Source organism: Camelus bactrianus, chromosome 7, assembly GCF_048773025.1.
Source record: "Camelus bactrianus isolate YW-2024 breed Bactrian camel chromosome 7, ASM4877302v1, whole genome shotgun sequence".
NCBI lineage: Eukaryota > Metazoa > Chordata > Mammalia > Artiodactyla > Camelidae > Camelus > Camelus bactrianus.
Window position 1 is genome coordinate 38570896 of NC_133545.1, and position 17051 is coordinate 38587946.

The 17051-nt window shown below is 38.7% G+C and overlaps 1 protein-coding gene across 5 annotated transcripts in view; it reads right to left on the reverse strand.

The window, feature by feature from the left end:
* Window positions 1-17051, reverse strand: part of BBS9 (Bardet-Biedl syndrome 9) — a 462928-nt gene that overhangs the window by 49388 nt on the left and 396489 nt on the right. Inside the window, exon 26 of one of the 5 annotated variants that reach the window (XR_012508127.1) lies at window positions 5151-15956. The exons of the other annotated variants lie outside the window; for them this stretch is intronic. The gene's annotated coding sequence lies outside the window, so the exon portion shown is untranslated. Of the gene's footprint in view, window positions 1-5150; window positions 15957-17051 lie in introns of those variants that run through there. 5 annotated transcript variants of the gene reach the window in all.

Sequence of the window (17051 nt, forward strand, 5' to 3'; positions counted from 1 at the left end):
CTACACTCTGACTTAACTGATTTGGTAGGGAAAAGAAAACAGTTCCAATGCTTCCAAGACTGGAGAGCCAGAAGTGGTCAGTGTCCTTGTATCTCAGAAATGAGATGAGTGAAACCTAAATATCCTCTAGGGTTTCCTGTGTGTTCTTACTTCTCTGAATGCATTTTTGTAAATTTATAAACTTACCTATTTTTCAAAAGTTTATTAAATTAAAAGCATTTTAATCTTTTGAGGAATGAAACAAAAAAAACGATTAAGAGGATAATTCGTTCCTTAATGGATGCAATTTAAAACCTTGGCAGTCTCTTTTCATGTAAACATTCCTCTGCTCTGAGCTCAGTGGGTCTGAAGGTGAAGCAGAGGGACACACACAGACTCCAAAGAGAAAGCAGATCTTTCCTAACAGAGGCCACATCAACACAGCCCTTGCTAAACAAAGTCTAGAAGGATTCCATTTCAAGGCAGCAGTGAACCTGGGAGCAGACTTAGTTGGTATTCTTCTGTGTGCATGAGCCCCAAACCATTTCAAACAAGTCACTGGATACCCGCTGGCTTCTGATTCTCCAGGCAGTAGAGAAAAAATATGAGAGAATGATGGTGAGGACATAGGAGGGGAAGCTTCCAAAATTCTTCTGATGAAGGATACCAGCTGGAACAATTACTGTCAGTCTTTGGCTCTGCCCATCTGAAGGAGATGCAGCACATACACAAGCAAAGACTTCATCCCTGGGGACACTCTTACCTCCAAGAGAGGGAGGCAAATTAGACGCCGCCTCCCTATTCCAGTAAAACATCATTTCCCTCAAAAGAACACAGTGCCGATCTTCCCATGGAAATTGGTAGAAATGCTTAGCCAAACACCGTGAGACAAAGGAAACCTCTTGAAAAATAACTGTCCATTCCTTGCTTCTGGTTAAGATTGAACCAAAGTCATCTTGGAGTTAGCACATACAGCCTAAAATTTAAAATGCCCATAGAAAGAAACAGATTCTTTCTCGTCCATAAAGTTCTAAGGATGAAAGGTACTTTTCTCTTCCTACATCAACTGAGTTTCTGTCAGTTTTTGACAGAAGTGGAGAAAGTGTCTTACAATATTCCAGGCGTTCATCCTTCATATATTGGAGCTATTAAGTCCCAACTCATATGAACCTTCTTCAGGTTGGATCATCTTCATTCCTTTAACATTTCCTCATGTGCATTGCATTTCACCTTGTCAAGATGTATTCCTAAACGTATCAAGCACACATGCATACTGCATGCATAAATTGCAAGGTCCTGGTTCACATACCACACAAAATTAATTCAGATGAACTTGTAACCTATTTAGGAGTCAGAATGGCAATTAACCTTGGGGGTGGGTGACTCGGAAGAGGGTACAGAGGTGTCGATATTGTTTTGTTTCTTGATCTAGGAACTGGTTACATGAGCGTATTCTCCAATAATTCACCGAGCCATGGAATTATGATTTTCTGCACTCCTCTGTATGTGTGTTACTACAGTAATGAACTGTTAATAAAATGTTTGCAAAAACCCAACAAAACACATCATGTTGCCTACTGTCTAGGAGATTAAAAGCCACAGATTAACTCTTACCCTCTCCTATCTCTCAGGGTTGTTGTGGAAAAGAATTAAGATAACGTTAGGAGAGAGCTTTGTAAACTGTGAGATAAGATACAGATGTGAAAGATAGTTGTTGGTGCTGTTCTCATAAATGATGAGCTTCTCAAACAAAGGGCTATGTTCAGTTTTGCAGAAGCAGCCTATACCCATGTAACATGTTTACAGCTGAATATGCCGGCAAAAACAGAAGGAAGACATGATTTACACATTGTTATACTACAGTTGGAACTCCTATTACCCAACCCTTTTTTAGCCCACAGTCCCAAGATAGATTATTTTGCAACTAATTACTTGCAGATGTGAAATCATTTTGAGTGTTATGAAAATAGCAGAATGGATCTTGGAATGGGCAGCACTGAGGATGGAGTGGACAACATAACAAAATCATTGTTATTCTCGGCTTGAGGCCTTATTTTGTGGCTGTCAGTTCTGTCTCTCTTGGTAGGAAGGAAGGGAGGAAGTCAAAACTGTTATCTATCTCATTAAAAACAAAACCAGATTGCGTTTTGTTTTTTAATTACTCACATTCTCAAAACCAAAACTGAAAATATAATCTTAGCCCTTCCATTGTTTTTAGTTTTTAGTGTCAGCCAATTGAAAAGACAATAAATTCTTCAAGAAAAGTCAGACAGAAGAGCATTAGGTTACTTCAAACTGGAAGGAAGCATAAGGAAAAACAATGAAGCCATAAAGTGGGAAAAGGGAAACTCTGATGGAAGGAGCTAAAGGCATGGGATTTTGTCTCTCTCCATCTCTCTCTTTCGGCAAAATATTTAGCCAATGTTAGCTACCGCTAGAACAGAATGGCTTTATTCTTACTTTATGCGATCATTAAGAAAGAAAGGAAATTTCTTCTGAGTTTCAAGGGTGAAGGACAGAGTTTGAAAAACACATTCCTCCCAAGTGGGAGAAGAACAAAGGTAGAAGGAAAATGTTTGCTTGAGACACGATGGGACCAAACTCTCCCTGCAGGAGCAAATTGATCAGACAGCAAATAACCCATGCAGAGGCCCAATATGGGGGTAGAGGGTCAAAACTCAGTGAGGGGAGAAATCCTTAGGTCATGAATCCCCTGAATTGTCTCAGTTGGCTGGTGCACATCTTCCAGTGAATATTTAAAACTGAATACCTGAGTGCTATACATTTCTGAGCTCTAGTTAACTGAGAACATCTCTCTGTTGCTTTAGTATAATCCAAACAACTTTACTTATAAATAAATTACCAGATGCTTCAAAAGAAAAGAGAAAAATCATTTACCTACAATGGAAGAAGTAACCCGAGATGCAAGAAGATAAAAAAGCAGTAACTCCAAAGTTCAGAGGGAAGAATTATTTTTGACTGGAATTCTATTGAAATATTATTCACTGAAAATTTATCAATCAAGAACCCTTTCTGTTAGAATCATCAGAAGATATCGTCTAGAAAAATAAAAAATAAATCCAAGGCATAAATCCAAGAAAAGAAGAAAATATGGGCTACAAGGAAAAGCAATAAAGAAATTAGAAAAATTCACAAGTAAACCTAAAAATGTATTAATAAGACTGGTACTTCAGGCATTTGTCAGGAAATTACACCTAAATAGAGACAACAAAATAATAAAAATATAAAAAATAATAAAAAACACTTCTAATATTAGTATCAATTTTTTTTCCTTCTCCTGGATCAGTCCCACACGCAATTAAAATCTCTATCATCAGTTCTTCCAAATTAACATTTTTTTTCTTCAGAATAATCCAAATTGGTGAAAATTGATTGTTTTGGAAGTAGAGTGACATTCATTTTTCTCCTCTTTTGTGTTTACTTGAAATTTTTCCATAATAGAAAAAACTATAAATTTCCTTCTGCTAAAGAGACACAGAGTGGGCAAAAAAAGTGTTTTAATCTATGTTGGTGTCTAAAAGAGATACGTTTAAAACAAAATTATCAGAAGGATTAAAAATAAAGAGATGGACATAATATACCAGATAAATGTTTTTAAGAAAGAGCTAGATATGATAATATTAGTATTCCAAAAATATAACTCAAAATGAAAGTATTAAACATGACAAAGGGAAAATGCACTGACAAAAAGTAGACACCTTTTAATGAATCTTTATGCACCTAAATAGTAATATATAAAGTAAAAATCATTAGAAGAATAAGGAGATATTAACAAAACCAATGTCATATTGGAAAACGTTAGCCTAATCAACACATCATATAAAACAATCATAAGTAAGAATGTAGAGAATATTTACAAAAAATACTGCAATGATCCTCAAGGGAGAAAACACCATAAATTCTAGTAAGTAAAAATCACAGAGTGTTTACCCTGAGATAACAATGCAATAAAACTAGAAAGTAACAATCAAAATAAAGCAAAAAACAAAAAACAAAAACTCTTCATCTAGTAAATATTTTAATACTTCTTTTTAAATAACTTGAAGAAGAAATCAAACCTAGAATCTCAATTTTCAACATGGCATATCAAAAGATATGAAATGCAGCCAAATTGGTACTTAAAGAAAATTTTATCATCTTAAATACGTGTACTAGAAAACGAGAAATATTGAAAAAAGCACTAACCATTCAGCTAAAAGAAGGGAAAAAAAGAACGAGATAAACCTGTAGAAAATAAGGTAAGTAAATTTCATCTTATTCCATTGTCTTTTCATCTCAGCCAGACCTCTCTTTTGAGTGTTGTTTTATTTCAGACACCGTATTTTGTTTTTGTTTTGTTTGTTTTTAAACCCATTTCTGGACACTTACATCTTTCTAAAAATTTCTTCCAGAATCTGTACTAGATCATTTTTTTTTTAAGTTTTCAAGATGTTCCCTTTCCCTTATTCTGTGGCTTTTTTTTTTTCTCACCAACTTACATTGGAGTTTTTGGTTTTTGTTTTTTGTTTTCAATTTTCTATCCTATACAGAGAGAGTTATCTAAAATCAGTATTTGCCAACAGCCAGTAATGCACCAACTTTTCATAGCTCTGCTGACTGTCTCCTCGAGTTCTGGTCAGATCTGTGTGTGGGCTAATAGGAATAGCTCCCTGCCCAGTTCCCTATAACTAATCAAGTGTTCCTGTAACTAGTGGGTACTCAGCAGGTATGTCTCTGCCATGATGAGGTGGAATTTTTTTTTACTTCCTCTGCTGCCAAGAATCTGAATTGGAGATGGGAAATACTGGATCCATGTGGTTTCACCAGAATTCACTCCCACACCCAAGGCAGACATCACTAACAAATAATCTTGGCAGACTCACTAACCTACGTTCAACCTCCAGCTCTTTCAAAATACAATTCTCCAAGCAGTCTTCATCATCTTTCAAGAATTGTCATGTAAGATGAAACCCATTTTTCTACGTGCTCCAAATCAGTGGAGCATGTACAAACTCCTGTCCCTTGTATACCCTTTATGTGGACACTGACCCTAACTGGAGCTCTGGCATTGCTGCCGCCCTTGGCCTGGCTTCTCTGAAGCTGACTTTCTTCCCCAGAGCCCCCCCCACCACCACCATTTCAAAGTTAGCCCCTCCCCCAAGCCAATAAATACGTGGCTCAGAGGTAAGGATAACATTTTGGGGTTTTTAAAAATAATCTTGACCCTAACTTGGATCATAACCTAAAGTTGGAACCCAATAATCAGCATTTAATTTCTGGCAGATTTCCAGTTGTCTGCATGTTGACTCGAAATCAGTCCGGAATGATCTAAAATTAAATTACGTTGTCTTGGCTCTTTCAAAAATAAAGTGACTTTATCATAGCTGCCCACTACCTACACCTTGAGCATATTAGACCAAAAGAAGTATACACAGACCAATAATCTTACAGTGAACTTAATTTCCTATTTGATTCCTCAGTATCATTCGTTAGAGTGGACAGTTCAAACAAAAACACCTTACCGACTCTCCTGTGTTTGGATACTTAATAGTGACTTTAAGAAATTCACTTCAGGGAGAAAGACATTGCAGCCTGTCAAAGCACATAGAATTTTTCCAGAGAGAGGTGACAGAAACTCAGTGCAACCTGATTGAAACACAAGGGAGGTTATTGGAAGGGCACTGGGGTAGCTCACAGGCAGGAAGATCTGCAGCTATGTGGACCAGGCTAGTTCTGCAGCACTGGGGGACTAGAACCAGGGTTTGATCCCGGCCGGCTTTGCTCCAGCCCTCATTTTGGTTTGGCTTGGCCCTGGGCTTCTCTTTGGCATTCAGGTTTTCTCCACACAGCACGACAAGGCCAAGGTGTTTCTAACTTCACAAACCATAGACAGAAGGGCCTTCTCCATGAGCTCACCCCCATCTCAACCAACCCCGGAACGGCTCTGATTGGTTTAGCTTGATTTATGGGCCTATGAGTCAGCTGTCAGCCAGAGACACTGGCCAAGGGATGGGGTACTCTTAGAGTCCATGTTTGGGTCCTCTGCCCACTCCTGGGATCCAGATACAGAGTCTATGACCAGAGAGGGATGGAGTGGGAGTAAAGGCTAGTAGGACATCAAAGAGCCACAGCTACCATGAACCAATACAACCTCTGTCACATGTATTGCAGCATCTAACTCTGAGCACAGGACTTAATGGAAGGAAAAAGAATGATACTGGGTGCCTTGGAAGAGAGGGTCATGAAAAGCGGGGAAGGAGCAACGATGAGGCCAAGGGGACCAAAGGAGAATGTCACCCACTCCACAGTTTTCTCCAAGGTCAGCTCTGCCCCCTAAATCCATCAGTGGAGAAGCATGGTGATTGCACAGACCTGTACCTCTTTCTGACGGGACCAGTGAGTATGTGAGGAGCCCACCATACCATCTCCAACCTGACACTCAGGACTGAACCCGTGGCTGCAGAACCTTTTCTGGGTCCTCATTTAGACAAACTATGGAACCAGATCATCCTCCCTTCACCTGAGAGGTTTCAAATTCTGACTAGGACCTGCCTCAGCTTTTATTTACAACCTATCCTGTAAGCGCACATACCATGTACTTATACAGTATATCAGAGTCTCTCAGATGATGACTTGTAGGGTTTCTTTGAACTGTTTCCTACAAACATGCACTGAATCTGTTCTACTCGACACATCCTGGGGCTGGACAGAAACACTATCCTGGGGTAACAGTACCAATATTCTGATACTTGTCGACAGTGGGGGCACCTGAGGGGTGTTAGTGGAAGAGTTTGAAAATGTTCTTTTGTGATTCCTAATAGATCAGGAAGTATGCAAAGCATTTTCATACGTATGACTCAGTTTAACCCTCACAACAACCACGTGAGCAGGTATTATTATCTCTGCTTCACAGATAAGGAAATGAGGCTCAGAGAGGTAAATGTGTGACTGCTGAGCTGTAATCCAGACGCCAGGCTGCTCCACTGCAAAGTCTGAGCAAAGTATTCTACTCTAAGCTTGCCCATCACTTCCCCTACCTCACACATTACGTGACAAAGCTTGTAGGCTCCGTTAGGTCTTGTCCTCCTTTTCAGCAGAGCACTTTAGCCAAGGCTGAGCCCTGCATGCACCCACCTCCCGAAAGAAACTCAGGCACTTCTGGGCAAGACTGGGGACTGGGAGAGTGGGGAGCCTGCGACTTTGGTTCAAGGGCCTCCATAGAACAAGGGGCCTGGTGAGGGAGGTGTTTTTACAGCTTCTGAGGTGGGATGGCTGACGCCTGGGACCAGGGGAAGGCTGTATAGTGCCTGTCTGTTGTTGATTCCCCAAAACAGTCCTTTGGACTCAATTCTGAACCATGAAGAGAAGGGCTGTGGCACTAGGGAAAGCAGCTGTTTTCCCAAGTTCAGGAAGGACTTTGAGATGGGGTTGGCAGGAGGTGGAGAGGGGTGGGTAGGAAAACAGCTCTGATGCCCAAGTGACAAACTCCAGTTCACACGGAGAAAACGTAGTCTACAAGCAAGAGGTCTCCCTTTTATTGATCTTAAAACCACATTTCCCAAGATAATTATACGATCACAGTTTTTACTAGAGGAAAAGAAATACTTTTCCCTCAGAACAACACTGCAGTTAAACTTGTAAAGTATATACAAGTCTTCCTTTATTACTTCATGAGGAAGCTATTCCAAAGATCTTGGGAAGGTACTAGTAAAACCCATAAAAGTAACATGATAAATATATTTTGGTATTTACCTGGTAAAGAGCTCCTCTCTTATCCCTATCATAATATTTTTCAAACCTGATTTTAAAAAAGTTAACTTCACCAACTTCACAAGGCAAAACAATTGTTCAGATTGTTCATGAGTTCCCAGCTTTCAAAATCTGTCAGCTGAGTAATATAATTCTTCCTGAGAAACATTTCCAAAATGAATGCCCCTAAAATATATCTGTCACATTTCTCAGAAGAAAAGGCCATCAAGTGATTTTTAGAAGTATTTTTCCAAGGTTTTTCTTTAAGTATTTTTAGAAACAAAAGATATGAAACTGTTTTCTAGTAAAATCAGTAACTACATTTGTACTTTGCCTCACAGAAAAAAACAGTTCAAGCAAATCAGAAGTAACAGGAGAAGAAAAAGGCATTTCATGTAAGGACAATGCTTCAATAAGCAGCATGCCACTGGCTCCTTCAGGGATTAAGTGCTAGGGCAAGTGGCTTCCCTCACGCAAAACATCTTAATTCACAGGCCTTGTTTGGTTTGCTTAATCCAGTTTTGAGCCACTCGATTGGGTCACACAAATGCTTTAGAAGGAATCAGACTGCCCACCAACCACTCACCCAATTGAACCGTTTCAATGACCCCTTGTCACAAGCCAAAGAAATTCTTCCTTAATGCTAAAATGAAAATATCGCCTCCACAGCCTTCAGGCATCCCCTTCATTCAAATTCACCCCAAAAGAAACCACAAGTCAGTTTAGTGCTTTTACTGACATCTGCCTTTCCACTGTGTTCTCTTTGGTCAAGAATATTTGATGTGAAAGAGTGTATATGTTAAAGCCAATGCACAAAAGACCGTTGGTAATTATTTTCTATTGTCATGGTCCTACAGGAGGGATGGGAGAGGCAGTGCTGTGGCCTGGGGTCAAGGATACGGAGTAGTAGTTTTGAAGCCCAGTACCTAAGCCCAAGCGGTTCATTCTGAGTCAGGAAAACCCAGGCACCAGCAGACCCAGAGGGAAGACAGGGAAGAGAGGCAAGTAGAGCCAGAGCAAATGAACAAGCCGCGGGGGCACCCACGGGTGTGGAGCAGTCACTCTGGGGAGTTGGGGTTTGGCACTCAGGATGGAGAGGATGCAGGTTGTGAGGGAGGGCAGGCTTACTGGGAGGAAGCCCTGCATTGGGTGGGTGCAGCACTGGAGGCTCTGGGCTTGGGGTTCTGTCTAACTTCGTTGCACACTTACAAACAGAAAATAACATCCAAGAGAGCTTTTCATTCGTGTCATGATTCCGAAATAAATGGAAAGCACTCTCACTCTTTTCTCCATGGAATTGGTAGAACCGTGAATAGTGAACATTTCTCAGGGCTGTTGCTGCTTCTCTGGAGCAGTTGCTGAGCAAAAGGGTTAATAATCACCCAGATGAGGATCATTTGGTGAGTGCCAAAGAACACTGGCAACAGGACAGACTCAACCCTTTGCAAGGATAGTAAAGAAAATGCTTAAAAAACCCACTTTCTTATTTGAGCACCTACCCACTTCTCCTTCTGTTGTATTTCATTACAGTCCTGGCATACCCGTCTGGCCAGCAAACAATTTCTTCCCTAGAGTTCCCAGTCTAATTTGTAGGCAAATCTCTCCTTTCCCTCAACATGAAATACAATACCATTCTGTGATGAGAGGGAATTTGTTCCATCTCTGCCCCAATTAACAGCTGTGATTCCCCATCCAGGTTTCCCTGTTGCTCACTGGAACACTCCCAAGAGGGAATAGCCTCTCTCTGCAGGATCCCTTTAATAAGCTCCATCATCGGAACATCAAGCTGGGAAAGTGATGAGAATCGGGGTGGCACCCGTAGTGTAGAGTAGGTCATGGTTGAGTTCTTCTGTACAAACCACATGCTTCCACATCATATCCAGTGTTTCCTTACCATCTGAAATTACATCAAGCTGGGATTTGGTTTGAATTAGAAGGGAGGGGTCTTTTTGAAGGAAGAGGCCCCTGAACTGGTGTTGGAAGAGCTGGGGCCACCCGCTAGGAGAGCCTCCAAAAACTGGACTCATACAGCCAAGTTGCCTCTCTCCATGCTCAGCGAGCAAAGCCTCCCAACCATGTTCAGCCCTGCCTTCCCACATAGACCCATTCTTTCACCGCACGATGCCTACATTGTGTCGGAGCCTATGAAAGGAGCGGAGGATGCAAAGATGAGCAGGCCACAGTTACAGAGGGAGGACACTTCACCTTTTGGAGAGGGCAGAACCACCAAAGGCTTTCCCTTTGCAAGAAGGGGACACTTGAGCTGAGCCCAAGAGGTGAAGGTGATGGGAGAGGCATGCTGTCTCTCTCCGAGGAGCCCAGCCTCACTGTGCTTTCCTCCCCCTCTGGACACCAGCCACATCCACCTTCTCTGCTTTCCTCTAACCACAGCATCTACTGCACTCTTGCTCCCACCTCTGGTGCTCTGCCTTCACCCAGGTAATTGCTGCTCTTCTTTCTGCAGCAGGGCCACAGTCACTTCCTCAGAAAAGCACTCCCAACTTTCCAACCAGATCACAGCCCCGTAATCTACAGGAATTGCAGCACCCATGTGCTTCACCTCTGCATCACCTATCGGAGCAGTCATTTCATAGCTGCCTGTAGGATTCTTTGATTAAAGTCAATTTCCTCCACTTGACCATAACCCCAGGAGGACAAGGGCAGGGTTTCCATCTGGCTTCCGATTGGACCCCCACCACTAAGCATGATGTCCATTCATATTTATGGGATGAATGGCTGAATGACCGAAAGGATGAATAGACGAGTGAGCACAGAAGACATGGAACTGGATGCCCGGCAAGCATGAGTCCTACGTGGATAGAGGAAAGGTGCATGTGTCGGGTAGGGGATGCCAGAGGAAAATGTCGTGGAGGAACTGGGGTCCACTAAAAATGTAAATTTGAATTCGATACCAAAAGTTGTGAGGATCCACTGAAAAAGAGGAGGAGACATGGCCACCTGAAAAATCCAACACACAGAAGACCATAAGTATACTTAAGCTATTGGGGCCTTAGAGAACTAGTGAGGAGGGAGAGTTTGGTCTCTAACTGACACAGGGGTGGGAAACATTGTGGTTTAGTAATCCAACTGAGTTTGTTCAACAGGCAATAAATGTAATTTGCTGTGAACCATAATTATATATAAGTTTTGTTTTTTATTCCAAAACTTTCCCCAGAATCAACTATGCTCTGATTTTAAAAAACAAAACAGGATTTCAATGTGTACGCTGTTAAGTTCTTTTATCTACCTTTCTCACCTCATTTATCTTTTGTTCTATTTCAATTTGAATGAAATCCTCCACACACGTACAAATTAAATGGATCTGCTGTTGTTACACTGCTTGAAGCAGTTTTCAAATAGATCTGTTTTGCTTTGCTTGTCTCAACCATACCATTTCTGCGTGTTTTAATCATTATTTGGCAAGGGAATTTCAGATGTAATTAAAAGCAGCCAATCACATCAAAAATTTAAATGGAAAGTTTTATAAACCTGTGGCACATTACAAAAAATATATATAAATAATATCAATGTGAGAACCGTGCTAGGTTTCACAAAAGAGAACATGAACTGGACGAAAGGTCTTGAAATATAAACTGTTGAACAGAGAAGTCCCAAATCTGAAATTAGCCTTTTAAAGTCTTCTAAATATTTACCCAGCAATAAAATACAGAGGAGTTTTAGAGAAACTCAGAGGTAACCACAGTAGCAAGTGTAATTGTTGAAGTTTAATTTGCTGATAAGGTAAGAAATATTGTATTTATGTAAGGGAGATTCAGCTGAATAGATGGTTTCACAGAAATGTAATTTTAACATTGAATAAGGATATGTCACCATGATCACTTGACCGGTGAGGTTTGAGTACCTTGTTTCCAACAAAGTTTAGTAACTGTGTGTTAAAATATGTCAAAGGGAAAGAAGCAAAGTAGTATCATTTCAGCTCCTATTGTGTGGCAAGCATCATATCAAAAACTTTATATATTTTAGCCCAGTCTACTCAGCACAACAACAGGCTGAGCTAGGTATTTTTTACTCTTTTTACAATACTAGAACCGAGGTTCAGAAAGAGCACTGCACTGCCTGAGGTCACACAGCAAGTGGCAGACCCAGGAAAAATTAGCAAAGGAAACAAAGATCAATTCTGGAATCATTTCTGAAATGAGGGCTGACACAGGAGTATTTTAGCAAAAACCAACGACCCACACACAGGATTTAAGAGTAATTATGTAAATGACATTCTTTGGCTTTGGAAACTATCCCTAATTCACACAAAATGCAAATTCTCCTTGTTGGTGTTTTTGCCCCGTACAGCCTTTACGGCACTAAGTCCTTGAGGTCAGTGCTGATTTTGCCCCTTGTGCACAGATTCTATTCAACAGGTATTAAAGAAAACAATAACTCAGTTCAACCAGAGTTTACTCCCTCCCCTTCTTCGGACCCCAGCCTCACCTCCACCCCTGGCAGAGTAGGGAGGCCTCCCCCGCTTGCTCCTGGCACTCTGGGCCCACCATTGCCAACACCTGTCACATTGCATTTTACTTGGTTATCTGTTTCCCTCCTGTTCTGAGGGCAGGCAAGAGCATTTTCTTTTAATTTATTTTCCAATTGTTTGTTGCTAGCATATGGAAATATTATTGATTCTTTATATTCTTGTATCTATAACTTTGCTAAATTCACTTATTCCAGTAGCTTTTTTTGAAGATTATATTGTCTGTGAATGAAGAGAGTTTTATTTATTTCTTTCCAACTTCTGTGCCCCCATTACCTTGCTTTTTTTTTTTTTTTTTTTTTGCCTTACTGTACTGGATAGGACCTCCAGTAAAATGTCAAATAGAAATAGTGTCAGCAGACACATTCTCACCTAATATTCAGTCTTTAAAAAAAAAAGAGCTCAAAATAATCCTAAAATTTATATGGAATCACAGAAGACCCAGAATGGCCAAAGCAATGCTGACGAAAAAGAACGAAGCTGGAGGAATAACCCTCCCAGACTTCAGACAATACTACAGAGCTACAGTAATCAAAACAGCATAGTATTGGCACAAAAACCAACATATAGATCAATGGAATAGAATAGAGAGCCCAGAAATAAACCCACAGATTTACAGCCAATTAATCTTCAACAAGGGAGGCAAGAATATACAATGGAGTAGAGTCTCTTCAGCAAGTAGTGCTGGGAAAACTGAACAGGCATATGTAAATCAGTGAAGTTAGACTACTCCCTCACACCATAAACAAAAATAAACTCAAAATGGCTTAAAAACTTAAATATAAGACAAGACACTATAAACCTCCTAGAAGAAAACATAGGCAAAACATTTTCTGACATAAATCTTAGCAATGTTCTCCTAGGGCAGTCTACCCAGGCAATAAGAATAAAGGCAAAAATAAACAAATGGGACCTAATTAAACTTATAAGCTTTTGCACAGCAAAGGAAACCATAAGTAAAACAAAAAGACAACCTACAGAAGGGGAGAAAATATTTGCAAATGATGCAACTGACAAAGGTTTAACTTCCAGAATATATAAACAGTTCATACAACTTAATAACACAAAAACAAACAACCGAATGCAAAAATAGGCAGAAGACCTAAACAAGCAATTCTCCAATGAAGACATACAAATGGCAAATAGGCAAATGAAAAAATGATCAATATTGCTAATTATCAGAGAAATGCAAATCAAAACCATAATGAGGTATCGCCTCATACCAGTCACAATAGCCATCATTAAAAAGTCCACAAATGATAGATCCTTAAGAGGGTGTAGAGAAAAGGGAACCCTCCTACACTGTTGGTGGGAATGTAGTTTGGTGCAGCCATTATGAAAAACAGTATAGAGATTCCTCAAAAAACTAAAAATAGACTTACCACATGATCCAGCAATCCCACTTCTGGTCATATATCTGAAGGGAACTTTAATTCAAAAAGATACATGCACCCCAATGCTCACAGCAGCACTAGTCAAGACATGGAAACAATCTAAATGCCCATCAACAGATGACTGGATAAAGAAGTTGTGGTATATTTATACAATGTAATACTACTCAGCCATAAAAAGAATAAAATAATTCCATTTGCAGCAACATGGATGGATCTGTAGATCATCTTTCTAATTGAAGTAAGCCAAAAATAGAAATAAAAATACCATATGATATCACTCATATATGGAATCTATAAAAAAAAAAAAAGACACTAATGAACTTACCTACAGAACACAAAGACTCAAAGACATAGTAAACAAACTTACGGTTACTGCGGGAAAAGGGGGTGGGAAGGGATAAATTAGGAGTTTGAGATTTGCAGATATTAACTACCATATGTAAAATAGATAAAAGAACAAATTTGTACAGCACAGGGAACTATATTCAATATCTTATAGTAACCTATAATGAAAAAGAATATGAAAACAAATATATGTATGTATATGTATGACTGAAACATTATGCTGTACACCAAAAATTGCCACATTGTAACTGAATATACTTCAGTAAAAAAGAAAGAATTCAGTCTTTCACCAGTAAATATGTTAGCACTTAGATGTCTTTCACCATGTTGAGGAAGTTCTTTTCTATTTCTAGTTTGCTGAGATTTCTTAACCAATAAAAGGTATTGAATTTTATCAAATACTACCATTGCATCTGTTGAGATAATCATATTGTTTTTTCCTATATTTGTTAATATGGTGAATGACCTTGATTAATTTTAAAATATTAACCTGCCCTTGCATTTTGCGTAACTCCACTCGCTTATGGGTATTCTCCTTTTTATATATTGGTGGATTCTATATAGTGATGTCTTGGTCAAGATTTTGCATCTATATTCATGAGGATCTTTAGTATTTTTTTTTCTTTTACTGTTCTTTTTTTTCCCCCTTTAATTAATACTTTTGCCCAGATTGGTATCAGGATATGCTGGCTTCAAAAAAATAAATTGGTTCCACCTCTGTTTTCTTAAAGTTTGTGTAAGAGTGATATTATTTCCCCATTAAATGTTTGATAGAACTCACCAGTGATAGAATTCCCTGATGATTAGTGATGTTGAGCATCTTTTCATGTGTTTGTTGGCCATCTGTATGTCTTCTTTGGAAAAAATATTCAGGTGCGCTGCCCATTCTTTATTTGGGTTGTTTGGGTTTGTTTTTTGTTTTTTTTTTTTGATGTTGAGTTGTATGAGTTCTTTTGGATATTAACTCCTTATCAGATATATCATTTGCAAATATCTTCTCCCATTCAGTAGGCAGCCTATTTGTTTGGTTGATAGTTTCCTTTGCTATGCAGAAACTTTTTAGTTTGATGTAGCCCTATTTGTTTATTTTTGCTTTTGTTGCTCTTGTTTGAGGAGGCAGATTCAAAAAAATATTGCTAAGACTAATGTCAAAGAGCATACTGCCCATAGTTTTATGTTTTCCAGTCTTAAGCCTTTAATGCATTTGGATTTCATTTTTGTATATAGTGTGAGAAAGCAGTCCAGTTTGATTCTTTTCAAATATTTATTTTAATGCAGGTCTATTGACAATGAACTATGAACTCTTTAGGTCTGTTGGTCCAAAAGTGTTTTTACCTCAACTTTTTTTTTCCAATTTTTTGGGGAGGAGGTAATTAGGTTTATTTTTATTTATTTATTTATTTTTAGCAGAAGTACTCGGATTGAACCCAGGACCTCAAGTATGCTAAGCACGTGCTCTATACCCTCCCCCTCTTAACTTTTTCTTAATTTTGTTTTTAAGGGATATTTTCACTGGATATAGAATCTCTGTTGACAGTTTTATTCTTTCAGCTCATTAAAGATGAAATTCTGTTGTCTTCTGGCTTGCGCTGTTTCTAGTGAGAAGTCATCTGTACTCTTATCTTTGTTTCTATGTATGAAATGTCTTTTTCACTGATGCTTTTTAAGATTTCTTCTTTATCACTAGTTTTCAGCAAACTGCTATGACATGCCTTGGTACAGTTTATTTTTGCTTCTTGTCTATATTGAGCTTCTTGGATTTGTAGGTTTATAGTTTTCACCAAAATTGTTAAATTTTCACCTATTATTTCTTCAAATATTTTTTCTCACTCTTCACTCTCCAACCACCAACTTTTTTCAGGGGCTCAAATTATGCGCATTTTTTAAAGTTCCTGATATTTTAGCATCCCATCATGGGAATGCACCAGCTCACAAAGGTAGGCAGCAAGAGCATCATCTTTATCCATTCAACTATTGATGCACACTTAGGATGCTTCCATATCCTGGCAATTATAAATAATGTTGTTGTTAATACAGGGTGTATGTATCTTTTTGATTTAATTCTTATTTTGTTGTTGGCTTTATTCCTTTGATAACTATGTAAGTTTAAAAAGCTAAAGCTCTAAACATTCTTAGAAACAATGAACAGTACATATTTGCAAATTTAAAAAATATGTGCAGTATATTGTGTATATGTATTCACATGTAATATATTGTATATGTGCAGTCAAATTGAAACAATTCTATTTAATAAAGCTGAAAAATGAAAAAAAGTCAGATAACTGGGGAAAAAAGTTAAATAAGTCAGTGAGTGCCTATTTAAGGTAGCTGTGAAAAAAGATAGAAATATTTTATATGCTTTGGAATGATTTTAAATGCCTAGGAGTTATCTGTTACTTGCATATTGGACTAAATTTGTCTGTAAAATGAAAAAAAAAAGTCCCTGATATTTTCACATAGGTCATAGAAGCTCTGTTTATTTAATTTTCAGACTTCTTTCTCTCTGAGCTTTGTTTTGGATGGTATCTACTGCTAGGTCTTGAAGTTCATTAATCTTTTCTTTTGCAGCGACAATTTGCTGTTAAGCCTATCCATTGTATTTTCTATCTCATATATTGTATTTTTCTCTGGAAGTTCCATTTGATTTTTTTAAAAAAATCCTCCCCTCTTCTCATTTGATTTACTAGGAGCCATTGGTGGCAGGTATAAATATGATCCCAAATCATGGGAAGATGCTTTCTAAATTCAATTTAATGATTCCAATAGTAGTTGTATGCTGGAAATTGAGGAGCCATCTTACAAAGGTCCAAAGGGAGCCTGGCCTCTGTATCAGTAGCGGTACAGTGGCACTGTAAACAATAAAAGGAAAAACCCAGAAAGTCATTAGGCATAACACACAGAAGATAGGCTTTAGAGTAGGACAGACTTGAATTTATATAATTAATTCTTCCACTTATGTAATCCTGTGTGAATTCCTTGACAGTTTCCTCATCTGGGGATAATAAAAATAATCATTTCCTAATATAGTTGCTAAGAAGATTAAGTGCTATAATATGATAGAACTCAGTGCCTGGCACATAGGAACTCAATAAAGATTC